The sequence below is a fragment of the Malus domestica genome, chromosome 12, assembly GCF_042453785.1.
Source record: "Malus domestica chromosome 12, GDT2T_hap1".
Classification (NCBI taxonomy): Eukaryota; Viridiplantae; Streptophyta; class Magnoliopsida; order Rosales; family Rosaceae; genus Malus; species Malus domestica.
Window position 1 is genome coordinate 24,544,976 of NC_091672.1, and position 18,275 is coordinate 24,563,250.

General features: G+C 36.0%; 1 long non-coding RNA gene across 1 annotated transcript; it reads left to right on the top strand.

Moving 5' to 3' along the window:
• Positions 1-3,182: 3,182 nt before the first annotated feature.
• On the top strand, positions 3,183-6,125 carry LOC139189768 (uncharacterized). The gene is made up of 5 exons (XR_011573648.1): positions 3,183-3,746; positions 3,830-3,989; positions 4,095-4,163; positions 4,862-4,920; positions 5,865-6,125. It is a non-coding gene; the product is annotated as an uncharacterized lncRNA (long non-coding RNA).
• The last annotated feature ends 12,150 nt before the right edge of the window (positions 6,126-18,275 follow it).

Genomic DNA, 18,275 nt, shown 5'->3' on the forward strand with positions numbered 1-18,275 from the left:
GGCCCACCTTATTGTAACTCACAAGTTACACTTTATGCTTTTTCGAAGCCTTAAATCTGCCAATGCAGATATCCTTCATCTAATGAAACCACCATAACCTGCAGGTGTGAATACATCTCCAAAACAATCGTGCATCACTTTCATTAGATCAATAATAATACAAACGATGTTTGTAGCCAACGAACACAACTGAAAATACCAAATAGGCACATGTCCAAGTAAAATATCCCAAAAACTTCATAAAACAAATTAATTCAACACTTGTGAGCAAGATGAATTAATATGTTTTTGACACTAATCTATGCACCATACCAGTTACTTTCATAGTGATTTCCAACACCTGTGGGCAAGATGGAAATCCTCACAACTGAGGTAGTGCACAAACCATGTCATGCCATTTAATATGCAATTTGATAACAACTTGATATCTGATATATATATTTCATCAAATAATTGACTAGCATACGAAAAATGTGACTTAATGAATCCAACTGGAGATTAATATGAATACATGGATTCTATACATACTTTATAGGTCATCTGCAAATGTAAGGCATTACTAACTCGAAACTCAAACTCCCACTGATCTGCAACATCATTACTTAATTTGCAAATCAATACTTAAATCATACTTTTGAAAATATGCCTTTGGGAATAGCCTTACTTAGTCAATGACTGCATATTACCTCAATGAAAGGTACAACTAAGCATAAAAGCATTCACTGTTGTTTACACAAAAAACGTGCATCCAACAACCATCGTATATGTATTAATAAGTCCACATTTATGCTAAGTCCTTATGAGCCCCAAAACAATATGATCAATCAAGAAATCTAAATGATTGCAAGTAATAGAAAATGTACGCATATACCAAGTATCCATTCGTGCAACTTAAACATATTATAGACATTCAAGTAACACAAATTCTTGGAAGATAGAATAACGCTTTAATAGATTCATGCAAGGCCACTTAATGCTCACAATTTTAGAATAACTCCCACTAAGTTTTCAGAGTTTATACTTGCAAATAAGTTAATGAGTGTGAAGCCCAATTTTCGTTCACTAATTCTCCCACTTGGGCAAACACTCTTTCAAAGATGTACCTAAAGAAAATTTCTCTATATTTTAGACATAATAAAATAGACATTACAACCAACATAAAGTTGGCAAACAGAATTTTCAGCAACGAGTTACACTTACTTTAGAATTAATCATAATTAATTTATAAGCTTGATTTCTACCAAATTTATACTGATCAAATTAGACATACTAATCTTCATAAAATAAAAATATAGAGCCGTTTTGGGTCAAAAAAATAGTCTAAAGTCACGTCTCAAAAGACCAACACAATCTGCCAGTAAAACTGTCTAATACGAGCATGGGTTACTAGTAAATTCACCATAATTAAAATACATGGCATAAAATTACGAAAATTTTCAGAAACATATTAGACATCTATATGTTGAACATTTCCAAAATTCAGATCATTTGGTGACCATTAGACATGTCATTCACCCGATTTAAATCAAGACACGCAATCTGCCAGAAACAATTATGTGCATCTATCATGAATTTATGCATCCATAACAAATTCAATTTCATATCATTTCAATTTCGATGTCCAAAGGAAACTTTAGTAGTCAAATTTCATCCTCTAAACCAACATCATAATTCAAATTGAAAAGATTTACAAGCATAAGACTTAAACAATGTGTACCTTAGCAATCCTTGATTAACCTTCATGGGTCCAATACTTTGCATCAACAAGTCTCATGAAGAGACACAAAATACGTCATGATGCAACCGATTTCCATGCCTTCAAACCACAACCTTTTATGGGGCTCATTGTGGAAATATTTGTCACTAATGGCATGGAACTTTATCCCAATAAACTTCATGAAACTAAATTAATTTACACCTGTAGGCAAGAAAAATAACTAGTTTCTAGTACTAGATTTTATGTCACAAAAGTTCCTTCATGAAAAACTTCAACACCTGTAGGCAAGATGAAGGTTTTCACAACTTCTGCGAAATAAAACTCATACTATGCCATCTTAATTAAACTAAAAGAAGTAATCCACACCTGTAGGCAAGAAGATTATCCCTTTTATTCTAATTAAGATGCAAAGTTGACCGAAGTAACTCAAAAACATAGTCCAATCGTCAACTAAGCCGTTGCGTCTTGCTTAGTTGAAAAGGCATTGGTCAACTCCGCCCTGAAACAATACAAGAAGTCACATGGATTAATTAACTGTAAGTGACAAAATTATGATAACCTGATTCGAGCTTTGAGTTTTGCCAACAAATGGCACTAATTCCTTCATGACTCCCTTTGACATCAAATTAATCTCAAAAATACCTGACAGCATACTTGAAAGAGATTAATCACATATAGAACAAGTTTTATTCCACCACAAGAATGTCAAAACTTATCATTATGGAGTCAATTACTCAATAGAAATACTTTATGTAATGGGAAAGAACAATACATTCCTTTAATTTAAAAACTAAATTGCTCAAATGTTTTCTTAAGTCAAACGGGTTCCTTTTCTTTTGTACCTTTCTTTCCGTAGTACAAGGCTCCTAAATCATTAGCATCAAAATCGTGCATTAGCCTTGTAAATACCAAATTAAACAAAGGAACTACCAAAATTCTTTTCTTTCAAAAGAAACATCTCCAATACATGTCATACATTAGGCTTGTATAAGTTTCTTTTCTTCTCCCCTTATGACACATAAAAATTACTAATCAAAGTACTGTTTAAATTCTTTAGGCATAGGAAAAACCACAAACAATAATACATGTTTGAAAATTCATGCTTATCAATTAAGCCACATACTTTGAATGGATTACATACCTCATGCCTTCATATGTTCACCACTTCTTTGTAAACATATGTATAATCACATGACCAATCAAAATTCTCATATAAGAATAGATAAAAATACAAATGAGAATTGTCACATAATTACTACAAACCTTATTCATTTGTATAATACCCTTATTCTTGTCACTGGATGCTTTCTGTCATTCTTAGTCAATTCACAAATTATACATCAATTTTTCACAAGTAACTAGTCATGTATAATTTCAATGACTTTTGAGATAAGAAAGCAAATTGTAGACAAACTTGATTGATTAGTCATGCATATTTCTTGTGCTATTAATGGCATAAAAGTTCATTCACATCTCGTGAAAATTAGTGAAAACAACACTACAATTCACTATAGTCCAAAACCCATGGCAATATTAAAAATATGTTATCTCATGCTTGAACCAAATTAGCCATACAAGCAACACTATACATGCCATTTGCTTAACAATATTAAAATTTGGTTCAAGCAAATTAGTTACAATTTATCATATGCTACGGTCATGGAAGAAATTGTGTCACCTTACACATCTTTGAAACATATCCGTGATGCTATAGATGTCACAGCCCGTCCCGGAATTTTAATTCCGAGGACATGAAAAGACGAAAATGCCCTTAAACGGGACTAAGGGGCGAAAATTTAACAATTTGGATTGAGTTGGACACGTGGGATCCCCACACCCCTCAATCCTCTCCCTATTTTCTGCATACTGTCTCTCTCTCTCCTCCCTCACGAATCTCTCTCTCTCTGTCACTCTTCTTCTCCGTTCGAACAAACCAACCACAAAACAACCTTAAACTTCCACCAACGACGGAGTTAAGACCACCATCGAACTCCTGGAGACTCCACGATCACGTAGACACCAATTTCAGGTAAGTTTTACTTCGGAAAACCTAGATTCTAAACTCCCCGTGAAAGTGCACTGTTCATGATCTTCGAATTGACTTTGTTTTAGGACAATCCAAGCTCACAGTGAGCTTAGTGAGGTTCCAAGGAAGCTCGGAGTGCTTCGTTGGAAGTTTTTGGACGTAAGAACACGGAGATCGATAAGTTCAAAGTTTGGCCGGAGCTTTCGAGGCATTTTCCGACGAATCCCCGGCGAGTTAGGCGTCGAGGTAGGTATCAATCTCTTCGTCTCGTCAAGTACTACAACTTTCCTTTTTGTTTCACTCAATTTCGTTGAGTATTGAAGAAGTTATACTCATTTGAAAAATACCCAGTTTCCGGCGACCTCCGAGGCTTTCGAGGCAGTTTACGGCCAAACTACGGCGAACTAGGTGTTGGGAAAGGTACCATTCTCTTTGTCTCTTCAAGGGCTACAACTTTCGTTTTTGAATCACTTGATTTCGTTGAGAAATGACAAAGTTATGGCAATTTGAAAAACTGCCCAGAAAACGGCCGCCGGAAAAACCAGTCCGGCGACCCAAGGAAGAAGAAGGTGCTACAGTAAAAATAAAAAATAAAAATAAAATTATTTTAAAAATATGTCGACGTCCGTGACGTCGAGTAGATCACTGTGGTATATTCATATACCTAAATTGAACACCGTATGAGAAAGTTATTGAAGATTGTTGGTTAGGTGTTCAAATAACGTTTTATAGTTTTCACATTTAGGTGAAAATGTGAATTGATGATCTGACCGTTGGATCGTCACCAAACTTTGATACGTTGTAATACGTAATATTTGAGGATTATTGGAACTTACGGATTGGGAATCCGAGTTACGGATCTTCCGGAATTGGAATTGTAAGTCCATAATATAAAATGTTAACCGTCACTTAGTTTTGGAAATTGACGGAGATCCGACCGTTGGATGGTAATGAAATTTTAGGATGTTGTCCTAGAGGTATAATGTGGACCTCTGGAAGTTATGGATTTAAAATCTGAGGGGTGGATCTTCCGGATCAATCTACGTAGTGACGTATTTTATATAAGTTATATATTCTATCGATATGAATTCTGAGGTTGGAATTGATTATTGTTTTAGGCGCCGATCGTCATGACGCCTTGGCGTATTGTGCTAGGGAGTTGTAGGGCGAACTCCAGGTGAGTGGGCAGTTTTGTTTTCCGTATATATATATATATATACTTAACGTTTTCCCAGAAATTGAAAATGCATGAAATTATGTTTAAAATGAAATGCATATGAGTTATGTGGAAAAACGGGAAGTGAAATACCATGCATAGAATTGATATGAAAAGTATATAGAAATGTGAGTTGAAATGCCATGCATGAATTAATATATGATGCATATGTATGAATTGGTGCGGTGGACGCACAGGTAAGAATTGATTTATGATGCATATGTATGAAATGGTGCGGTGGACGCACAGATGAGTATTTAATTACTGTTATGATGATGATGATATATATTGAGCTCAAATCCTGCACCATGGTTTAGTGCTTATAGTATTCACCGCATCGCACGCTCGCCTTGGATCCAAGTAGATGCTAGTCGTACAGTCCACGCGGAGTGGGTACGACAGACCAGTCGCGAGAGTGTTAGTGAGATTCCGGCTGGTGGGTGACCTTAGATTATGTGCACAGATGATTTATGAGAAGCACTAGAGCGTAACTTGTGTGCAGAAGGCCGGACGGGTCACAGAGGTGACTCCGGTAGAGTGATAATGATAGATTTTGAGCTTTAGGTTCAACCGTATAGGGCTATTAGAGGGCCTACGGTTGATTACTTTCTTGCACCTGATATGATTATGTTGATGCATTCATACCTTATTACTGTTGAGATGATGTGGCATGGCATAATTAATATGAGAAATGTTGAGATGACATGGCATGGCATGATTGATAAAGAGATAATGTTGAGATAGTAAAAATGAAGTTTTGAGAATATATATGTATATTTATATTTTACATTTCTGGGAAAGTATACAGGTTTTACGGAGAGGGGTTACAACGTTTTGAGAAATGTTTGGATTTGGAAAAGAATTGTTTTACTGACCCACTCAATTTTGGTTTTGCGCCCCTCCAGGTTCAGGAATCACAAAGGTGTGGTGACTACGAGGAATTCGACGGTGTTCTGACAGATTGGCCAAAATTAGGACTCACCTTCGGGTGTATCAATTTAAATTGTATCTTAAAGCTTCCGTACTGTGCAAATGGTTACGTCACTCTCACGTGACGGCCAGCATGCCCTCCTTCGGGACGGGGTGTGTCAATAGATGCAATAACAAAAATTGCCAAAATTTATATTGACCTGCTTTCAAATATAGACATATATAAACTTAGCACATGCATTCTTGCAACACAACTTTAACATATGTTATCACAATCATAGGCACAACATATCCCAATAGTATTGATAAATTATAGAATATGACTAATTCCGTCTCCTACAATCAGTAAGACGTCACGACATGGTTGGATTGTGGGAACAATATAACACTTTATGAATCCAACATAACCATTCCTTATATAATTTATCATGAAGACCAAAAGGAAAGATCATACCAGAATTTCATATACCGATGTAATACGAACCTCTTCATTGGGCTTGTTCGACTGAGGGATCTTAAGAAATTCTCCAATGCAAGGTTAGAACAAATGTAAATACATATACATGCTATGCGAACTATAGATATATAATTGGCTTTAGAAAATTATGTATACTTGCTTGATCAAACAATTGCTAGCACTTATGCAATTGTTTCTTGTCACATTAACATATCACCCGTAGCAATTCATATAGAATACAATTCATGGAAAATAATATTAGTTCTTATTCAATAAGCATATGCCCATTTAGATATGTATTGCCCAAATATATCCAAAATTGGATCCATATTCATGACATACTTAACCGATACAACGTATTCAATGTATGTACATGCTCTACAATAATTAGCACATCACTCATGCAAGTATATCTTTATCTTATTACCAATTTAAGCCTTCAGGGATCAACCCAAATATATATCAGCCAAAATACCATAAACCATCATGGAAATCAAAGTCAATGAAACAAACCATTTTGCTTTGGGAGATGACTTCGTTCTGCTTGCTAATTGAAGGGAGCTCTTCAGTAAGGTCTATTCAAATATAGCATGCTTACAAAAATTGAGATCATCAGTGGCACATGGTAAATCAATTCAACCAAAACACTAGCATGAAAATTGAAATAGGACAAAACTATTATTCTTCTCAGTGCCTGGTTCGTGGCTTTATACTTGTGACTTGATGTGTCCCTAATGCAAGCTATTTTCGATGGCTTAATATGGCTGGTCAAAAGGAATCACTCTAAACTATATTTGAAATAGAAAAATCTCCCATGGTTTCCATTGTAAAATAGTTATGATACCATGATTTATATATAAGAATTGATACCATGATTTGCATTCGTGCCATAAAATTATTAAAATTCTTGACTAAAACCGAATGGTTATATAACTTATTAACAATCATCAATTGTACCGATTGAAACAACATGGTGGTGTTGCCAAGTATATGCAATCATATGTGGAAACGTACTATGCAGTTTTCAAGCAAGTCCAACATGGTGATGTTGCCGAATGCAATAAGGATTTAAGATCAAAACCGCAGTCCAAAAAGAAAGATATTATATAACCAAACTTCAAACCTAATAGGTTTTAATCATATAACCAGTGGCTCTGATACCAATTGTTAGCCTTATAAGGTTATACAATTAAAACACAAACGAAGGAGTGACTGACCTGATTCCAATGTTAGTTATCGAAGATGCAGCAGCCATGCAAGCAAGACGTGATCGATAAAACTCCAATCTTTATGTTTGCCGTGACAAACAGAAAAAACACCTAACTCTTCTGTAAACTCCTAGCTTTATGACAATGCTCTATGGGAAGCCTTAGTTGTCGTGTCTAGGGTTAGCAGGGACCGGTATTTATATACTAGCCAAAAAGTCTTAGATTCCGTCCATAAGGGAAAACTAAAACTCTCCTTTCTTGGCTCTCAAGTAAAATATCATAATCATATATTATTAAGGATTCCATCAATCCTATTTCCAAACGACACCTTATATAGAATTAATATCTTTAAGAGATTAAATCACAATTAACATTATTCTCCAATATTACATTCCTATTACATGTAGTAGACCACTTAAGGTTGATTTATATTGGATAAATCCAACAGCCCATACCAACTTAGAGTCTAGACAAGCAAAAGGAGTCGTGTGGTACATATTTCTTGCAATCTTTGGAGTTGGATTAAATATTCTGCGTAATATGGTCAAAAAAGGTCTCATGCGATGTGATGTATCCTACCCCAACTACCCTGTTTTCCCTTGGAAAAGGACACCCTGAATCTTGTTGTCAACAACAAGGGAGACTTGAAAGCTTATCGGTTAGCTCACTCATCTCCAAGTCTACCCTAACGTTGTAAAAATTTCTTCAATTTTGATCCGGTTGATTATTGAGTGTAATTTCTAAATTTATGATTCTGCGTCCTAAAACAATTAACCATGTGAATAAATGATATCAAAATTGAAATAAATTCCGAAGAAGTTGTTGAAGCTTCATAAGAATGAAACCTGAAACTTCACGTTCATTCAAACTTCACAAGATTGAAAATTGAAAGATTTTGCTTAAACCAAACTCATTTCATGCCAAACATTAAAATTACATGACAATAGTTGACGAATCGAGCAATTCAGCAACTGTTAATGCATTCAAAACTTTAACATGCATTTACCTTACTAAGAACAAGATCAGCTCGTCGATTTGATCAGACGGCTTCTTATTTGCAAGGTACGTAATGAAAATTTGAAACCAGAAAAACCAGAAAATTTCAATATCTCCAAAATTTGTTAATGTAAACATGTCTCAGTAACCGCTTCTTTTACCCAGACGAGGGAACATCTTGAAGATGTTCTCCACAGTTTTGTAGTACCATTTTCTCCATCTCTTATAGAACACGAGTGGCCTGATGAAAACTCCATAGCCAAAGCTACATCCAATCTCAGCACTTATAAGATCAAAATCAATTTCAGGTTGAGCATTTTAGTGTTGGTGGTGGTGGTGACAATCATGAGGTGATAACAACTGTCACACCTTAATCCCGAGCTATGTTCGGGATTGACAAATGATTTCACCACGTACTTGTTCATTTATCATGTCTCGCCCCCGAGACATGATCAAAAACATAACAACTATTCAACAAGGCATTAACTTCTTCTAGTATATCATGGCTACATCTAACCTTTGTGTTAGACTGCCTATGTACCTAAGACGGGATCAAGCCCATACGTAATTCATCCTTTGTAAAACTCTAACTTTCTCATGATACTTTATAGCAGAAAACATAGAGTTTCATACTACATAACAATCATATGTCAACCAAGATTTGTCATTTCGTCATTCACATATCGCACATGCTTTCCAACTCCATTCCACAATCACATCAACTTACCGATTCAAAGATGCATAATGTAACTATGTAAACCAATCAAATGAAGTAATAATTCAGGAAATTTAATAAAGCAATCACTGTATTTCCCTATCTAGATCCCAAGCAATGTTATGATCACTAATTTACCGACACAATTGTTTATTGTGAGCAATTTCTGACCAACTCCGGACCACTCAATGAAATCCCACTAGAAATGGTCACCCATCATGGATCTACCAAGCACAACCTCTCCTTACAACCCTAGGTAAGCAGTGATCACCCGTCGCGGATATACTCAGCATGATCACCCCTAGAGTACGTATGGTTCCCCATTGTGGATATACCAAGTAGGACCATATCCTATAGTACTTGGTATTATCACCAATCGTAGATATGCTAGGCATGATCAGCCCTAAAATGTGCATGGTCCCACCATGTGGAAACTAAGCATAACCATATGCATAACCTGATCATGTAGGCAGTGATCACACATCGTAGATATATCAAACATGATTACCCCTAAAATACGTATGGTCCCCATCGTGGATATACCAAGCAGGACCATCCATGTACCACACTGGTACATGGTGCAGTCACATCATCACACAACATGCCTCCTACATCGACACGACAACACCTATGATTTACAGTGTGAGCACATACATTATCAATTTCTCATGACAATCTTGTCATACAGGCATACAAATTTTACATAATACTAATAATAGGGCTTCAAGCTCATATTTTCATGCTAGTAATCATAAATACAATTTGTAACATCTAGAAGTTTAATAAACATGTATATCACGATAAGGTATCACTTGCACATAAACCAAGGTGCACATTAACTGGGATAGCTCGCTAACTGAGATAGGCCCACTAGGCTCTACCGAGTCTCTAGTAATGTTAATTTTATTTATTTAAGAACGATTTGAAACTTGTTGACCAAAAGTCAACCCTTGGTCAACTTGGACAACAGAATGGTTAACAACCCTAGTAATCCAATCTAGAAAATCCATACATCAGATTTCCAATTCGTAACTTCATAAGGCTCATTTTTCTCCTAGAACAACATACTAACATTTTGTGAAGATCCAACAGTTGGATAGCCGCCAATCGCAAATTTAAATGGCGAACCACTACGAAGCTATTAAAACATCGGAATTCCACAAAACAGATGCTAAAAACAGATTCAGGGCATCGAAATTAGCCTAACAGGTGTCCCGGGCCTAAACCCGAAATCAACATTGGACGGAATATTCACAAAACGGATGCTTTTACCAATTTTGTTCATCTGTTTTTATACTTTTTGATGACTAAATGACTTTAGTTTTAATTGTTTTTTTTTTTTTTTTGAAGAGGCGATATTTATAGAATGATTTATAACATGAACGTTTGTTTATCATAAACACGAAGTTCAATGTATCGACAACGAACAATTTGAGTAGGAACTCTTACACATTTTTTAAGTAGCCAAGTATTAGGTTTGAATCTTAGGAATAGTTCTTATAGCTATTTTGTTTGGAAAATTAATACAATTCGATGACTAAATGACTTTAGTTTTAATTGATTTTTTGCAGATGCGATATTTATAGAATGATTTATAATTTTGATCATAAACATGAAGTTCAATGAATCGGGAAAGAACAATTTGAGTAGGAACTCTTACACATCCGTTGAGTAGCCAAGTATTAGGTTCAAATCTTAGGAATAATTCTTATTATTCAGAAAATTAAGTTCGTTTAGTCAATCTGTTGTAGCAAATACATGAACAGTTTGTAATACTTTTACCAACTCTGTTCATCTATTTTTATACAATTCGATGACTAAACGACTTTAGTTTTAATTGATTTTTGCATAGGCGATATTTATAGAATGATTTATAATATGAACGGTTCTTATCATAAACACGAAGTTCAATGAATCAGCAACGAACAATTTGAGTAAGAACTCTTACATATCCGTTAAGTAGCCAAGTATTATTCAATTTTTTACGGCAATTTTATGTGTGGGTACTCTTTAAACAACCCGACCAATCTACAATCTACCCTACACACCTGTGGTGGGGTACGTTGAGTCGAGTTTAATAATCAACTTTTGGATTTGTGTTATAACCCGCCCACCCACCTAGATATGGATTAGTTGTCAGTTTTAAACTGTTAACCCAAAGAAACTCACACTCGCTCAAACTCCATTCATTTCGTTATGAGATGTTGATAATGCTTATTACTTGAAAGCATAAGCAAGCAAGGTCACAAATCTTGGAAGCATTAGTCCATCTTCAACCTGCAAAAACACCTAACCCAAACTGAATGTAGGTAGTTTGGGTAAGTTGGTGATTAACGTTGTTCGGTCACACACAAGTTCCACCAAATGATAACCCAATTAATTGGGTCGGCTAAGAGCAACTCCAGCCCAAGTTTTTAGGCTAGCTTAAAGTCCAAAAAAGAGGTCGGCACCCCCAAATATCACTCCAGCCGAGCCAAATAAGCTGGCACCCAGCCCAAGCCAGCTTCTAGGTCGGCCCAAAATATGTTAAGCAAAGGCCCAACCTATGTGACGTGTCTATGGCATCAACATGACGTCACATAGGCCCACTGATTTTTTTTGCGTCAGGCGCGTGCGAAACACGCGTGAGTAGGCACGTGTTGGCGACAGGAAAAGCACGACGAGGACCGTCATTGCAGTGCACTAACTCAGGGCTGTAGATGACACGTGGTGCAGCTTATGCCGTTGAATTTTCAACGGCTAGTTTTCTGGACCGTTGGATTTCCAACGGTCAAAAAAATTGAATTTCTAAACCAACGGCTAATGATGTGGCGCGTTCTAAGCCTAAGTCCAAAAAAAATGATTTCAAAAAGGAAAACAAAAATAGCAAACGGTCATACACGTGTCCACATCTGGACTGTTGGATTTGAATATTTTTCAAATCCAACAATCCAGATTAATTAACTTAATAAAAATTAATAAAAAATTGTTTAAAAATACAGAAAAAATAAAAAAATATATAAAATTTTTCTATAAATACCTAACCAAAGAAAAAAATGAGTTCTTCCAAAAATGACTACACAAAATATATGGACGAACTTGCTCGCCAAGGTGAACTGAACATAGCACGGGAAGCGGCTAGAGATGAGACAAAAGCTGCGACTATGGAAGCAATCTTAGCAGCTACTGAGAGATGTGATGCGGCCAATGAGAGACAAAGAGAAATACTTAATCAAGAAAGCCAGATGCTTTGAGAAGAAATGACGGCTCAAGCAGATTGTGACACTATGAACAAGCTTCTAGTAGGAATGTCTCTGAATTCTAAATATTTTTGGACATCGAAAAAAAGAGACGTGGCATTCAAGAGACGAGGAAACAAGTCAAGGGGTTCTAGCTACACATATCCTAGCAACAAAGATCCTAGCACCACATATTCTAGCTCCTCAGACTTTGTATAATTTATTACGTATTTACTTATTTTTAATACTAGATGTAATTTCTTATTTATTTTTAGTACTTTATTTAAACACACCAAATAAAATTACATAAACTCACCAAAAAAACTTAAAAAAAACACATCAAATAAAAATACATAAACTCACCAAATAAACTTAAAAAAAAAACATCAAATAAACTAAGAACTTTATTCTTCCACCACAAGCTCCTTTTAATTTTCTTCACCTTGTTGCAATCCCCATGGTACTCAATCAAGTCACTTTGACGACTTAAGTGCATGTATGGCTCTTGCATTGAAGTGTACCACTCAACGATCAATTGATTGTAACGTCCATCCCGTTCCAATGGCTCGTGTTGCACCGGATCTTCGGTGCAATCATGAGCACAATAGATACGTTTTCTTGAGTTGTTCATCGTGTTTGGCTCGTATTCATCGATGACATCATAATCATACTCATCTTCCACAATCATGTTGTGAAGAATAATACACGTCATCATGATGGATCGAAAAGCCTCAACATCAAACATTCTGGCAGTAGGCCTGAAAATTGTCCAACGAGTTTGCAGGATACCAAAACAATGCTCCACATCCTTCCTACACCCCTCTTGACATTTTGGGAAGTGTTTTTCTTTTTCACTTTGTGAATGTGGCACTGTTTTGACAAACATTGTCCACCTTGGGTATATGTCATCTGCTAGGTAGTATGCTCCTTCGTATTTATGGTCATTGACCTAATATGTGACTCTCGGTGCTTTTCCTTGCAGCACCTCATCGAACACTAGAGATTGGCCAAGGACATTAATGTCATTTTGAGCTCCTGGAACACCAAAAAAAGCATGTCAAATCCATGTATCAAATGAAGCCACTGCTTCCAAATGATATTGGTGACTCCTTTTTTTCGCCATAAGCTCCTTTCCACGCACTTGGACAATTTTTCCAAGTCTAATGCATACAGTCGATGCTTCCAATCACGCCAGGAAAGCATCGCATCTCACCCTTCTTTAGAAGCTTTCGTAAGTCCTTTGGCGTGGGTTTCCGGAGGTACTCATTGTTGTAAAGGGCTTTGATTGTGGAGTAAAACTGCATCAGGGACTCTAGAACAGTTTATTTTCTCATCCTCGCTATCTTATCCACTTAATCTGTAGATCTCCATATGCAAGCATCTGCAAGACAGCAATAATTTTTTGCTTAGGAAGAAGACCTGGAACATGAAAAACATCCTCTCTTTTTTTCACAAAGTATGGATCATGGTTGCAAATAGCACTCATGATTTTGTCGAACAAACTTCGTTGTATTTTAAAATGACGTCTAAAAATATAATCAAGGAATAAACTGTTGGGGATAAAATAATCTTCCAAGAGATTTTTACCTCATCTTTCCCTCTTTCTATCCAAGTTTGCGGCAAATCTGGGTTTGGATATCTAACCTACAGCTTCCATGACACGATAGGAATGTGAGGCCATCTGCCTTCTATGTTCATCATCCTCATCCTCTTCCATTGCAAAAGTCTCATCTCCACCTTCCTCAAGATTGAACAATTATTCATGTTGTGCCAACAATTTTTTCTGTTACTCATCGATTTCATACAATCTCCTTGAAAAATACATTGTAAGAACTCAAGATTTAAAAACGATGAAGAATAATTCTGAGCTAAAAAAGAATGATTGAGTTTGGTGTATGAATGAGGATGGATGTAGGGTTTTTATGGACAAAAAAAAAGGATGAGGTTCTGGACAATGCCACGTGGCACTACGTGATTGGTTGAAAATCTTACCAAAATATTGACTAAATTATTGTAAACAAATAATGACACGTGACGCGCTGGGATTGGTTGAAAATTTTATCAGAAATTTATCCACAAAATAGTACGTTTGGATAATGACACGTGGCGTGATAAGATTGGCTGAAAATCTGATCGAAGTCTTGGCTAAATTCTTGTAAACAGATAATGACACGTGGCGCATCGGAATTGGTTGAAAATCTTATCAAAAATCTATCCACAAAATGGTACTTTCGTGTGACAACCCGTCCCTAATACTACGATTTTATAAATTTTAAAAGTGTGAATTGACGAAAATGCCCCTAGAGGCAAGGACTTTGACTTCCGCTAACCATTGTTTAGAGAGATGTATGACTCATCCTTTTAAAAAAAAATCCTTGTAGTACTAACGTGTAGATGCAAACAAAACGGAATTCGGAGTTACAACGAAGATTCTACAAAGCACTGAATATTTGGGGTAAATTTGTAATTTCACGTCACAGGGATATCTTGTTCTTTTTATATATTTTATGGCTTTGGGCTGTGTGCCAAGTGGGGCCCACACTCCACTATTCTCCCTCACCCCGTGTCTCCTTCTCTTTTTTCCCCATTTTGTGGAAACACTCTCATCTCTATCACCTAACTCTCTCTTCTTCTCCTTCAACCTGTACCATTCCCTTCTCTCTGCAAACCGAAGAAAAATCATCAAACACAGAAAAACAAGCTTCAAAACACCACCATCATAATTCTCTCATCCTCACAAGTCCATCCACATAAACATAATCGAAATCGATTGAGTTTCGAAACATCGAAAAAAGGTCCGAGAGCTTTCAAGCCATTTTCAGTCCAATTTCGCCCACTTCTTGGACTTTCAAAAGGTATAAACTTGTTCTTCTCTTTCTAAGCTTTATTTCCATATAAAGATTATCGATTTTGGTTAAGAATTGAAGAAGTTATAAACATTTAAAGTTTACCCAGTTTTCGGCGACCTCCGAGGCTTTCAAGCCATTTTCCGACCAAACCACGGCGAATTAGCCATTGAGGAGGTTACCAATCTCTTCCTCTCATCCCGAGGTATGATTTGGATCACTCAATTTCATTAAGTGTTGACAAGGTTATGGACGTTTAAAGTTTGTCCAGTTTTCCAGCCAATTTTCCTAATTTCCGACGGACCAATCGTCTTTCATGCCATTTTCTGATCATCTTCGGCAACCATTGGGCTTCAAGTAGGTATAATCTTGTTGTACACTTTCCTAGCTTCGTTCTAATATATTATGGGCAAAATTTGGTTGTGAAATACATCTGAACGGAGCATTTGAATTCATCCTAGAAAATCTGCAAAAAAAAAAAGGGGTCTAAGCCCAAATCCGGCCCAAACCTTTGGGTCTTTGTCCAAGTCCATTTATGAAATTAGAGGATATTCCCCTTGGAATATTCCATTAACTCCCAAGTAACCTTAACAGAATATTCCTTCTGATGAGGAAATATTCTGTTAAAGTTAACCGTTGACTGTTAGTTGACATTTTCAAAATTTTCTCGGAAACCTTGCTAGACTAATTTTGACGGTCCGAGTCCATTTTTGACATCCATTTAGTGAAATTTCGAGGTTTTAGCATAGTTGACCATCAGGACGTCTCGGTTCACTTTTAGGGTTGACTGTTGACTTTTTGTAAAAATTTTCAGGGACCCTTCTTAGCGTATTTTGATACCCTGATTCCAAATTTGCACTCCGTTTTCTCAAATTTGATTGTTTAAGTTGAGTTTTACTAACGGGCCCCAATGTTATGCTTAGGTACGATTATTATCGGTGACTCCAGCTTTTCTAGTTTGAACGACTGCGACCTTGCCAATAACTATGAGTGGGTCTTTGCTTTTAAATATTTTATATTTATATAGTTTCCATTTATATGTTTGAAAAATAATTTCTTACGTATGCCCGGATTAGACTAATGCTTATAAGAATTAGCGAAATGACGAAATTTACTAAATTATTCTCAATTTTGCGGAATGCATAGGTATGCATACTAGTATGAGATGCTTTAATTATATTTGCGGCCATGAATAGTGTTATGGTTCATTAGAATTATCGATTACTATTATATGATCATGATTATATTTTCTGCTCATCGTGTGCTGCATTGGTGTTGGTACTCGCCCGGGCTAAGGCCAGTCTTTCACGTGTATGTTCACATCGCACCGTATGCTCACTTTGGATTCATTGTAGGTGCCAGTCTTGTCCTAGATTGCTATAGGCAATTAGGACTCGCATGTGATGCGCATAGCGCCAATCTTCATGTGATTGTAGTACTAGAGCGTAAATCATTATTACACTTAGTCTTGTTTATATCAGAATACCTTTGCATGAACTCATGTGTCAGCATATTTCGATGAGCACTCGATATGATATGCTTATGTATGTGAGATATTGTGATTACGAAAAATGGTGACGAATTGAATTCTTGAGATATTGCAGGTTACGGTAAGCATTTTCTTACTATATGTAGTATGTATATTTTGGAAACTATACTTGTTTTATAGCAAGGGGTTATTATGTTTTCGAAAATATTTTTATAAAACTTTATTTTTGGCCCACTCACCCTTGTTTTTCGCCCCTCCAGGTTTTAGTGGCTGAGCTTTCATGTTGATGAGGATTCTTGGCAAACTTGAGCTTTCGTATTGATGAGGATTCTTGGCAAACTTTGGTAAAAGTGATTACCTTCAACTGTATAATTCTTATCCTACCTTTACTATACTTTCCTTATGCTCTGACATCATGTATGAATTGAGTCCATTCCCGCTCACAAGCACACTCTTACATTTAGGCACTTTTAGGTTTAAATTTATTCACATTTTCCACACCACCACATTTTATGGCTTCGTCACCCTCCAGGTGTCTGCCAACACAGCTCGAGTCGAAGTCCAGGTGGACATTCTGGGTCGAGATGTGTCATTTCGGATAATGACACGTTACGTGACAAGATTGGTTAAAAATCATATCCGAAATTAAAACTAATTTTTTTATTATTTTATAAAAAAATTAATAATATTTTAAATGGGTTGGATGCTAGCACATTTTGTAGGGTTGGAGATGCATTTGTGCCAACGTATTTTTAGACTTTGTGCCAGCGCATTTTTAGAGGTAAAAGATGCATTTTGCCAATTATTGTTCATTATGGTCAATCACTATTTATTTGAATGGATTAAATGGACTGAGTACCAGTGCATTTTTAAGGATGGAGTTGCTCTAATGGGTTGAGGATTAACGCGGCTCAACCCACCCATGTCCACTCCTAACCATTGTGCCATTGTGCATGAGCACTAAGGCGTATCTAACCCTAATCTGTTTTGAGTGAAAATGAGGCGATGGTCCATCAGATTGTGCTGGGTGGATTTGACAGGTCGCTTTAACCATATTATTGATGTAGTGTAATTGAAATCATAATCACAAGCCGACCTAGATTTCCCAATATATAGCACTTGTATGAAAAATAAAAAATAAAAAAAATAATTCTGAAAAACTGTCAAAAAATAATAAGCCGACCTAGATTTCCCTATATATAACTGTTTAGAGTATCTTCAAAGGAGATTTCAAATTTTAAACATAAAATTTAAGTTTAAAGGCTTATAAATATGTAGCACATTGATCTTTTTTTTTAATTTTGTTATCCAACTGATATGTCAAATGTAAACCATTATTTATTACATTATTTACTTTTATAGTTGTAACTAGTATTTTTTTAAACAAAAGATAAGAATAAAAATTATGAAAAGCTATTATTAATTTCTAAAAATAGATTTGAAGCAGCTGTCACTTC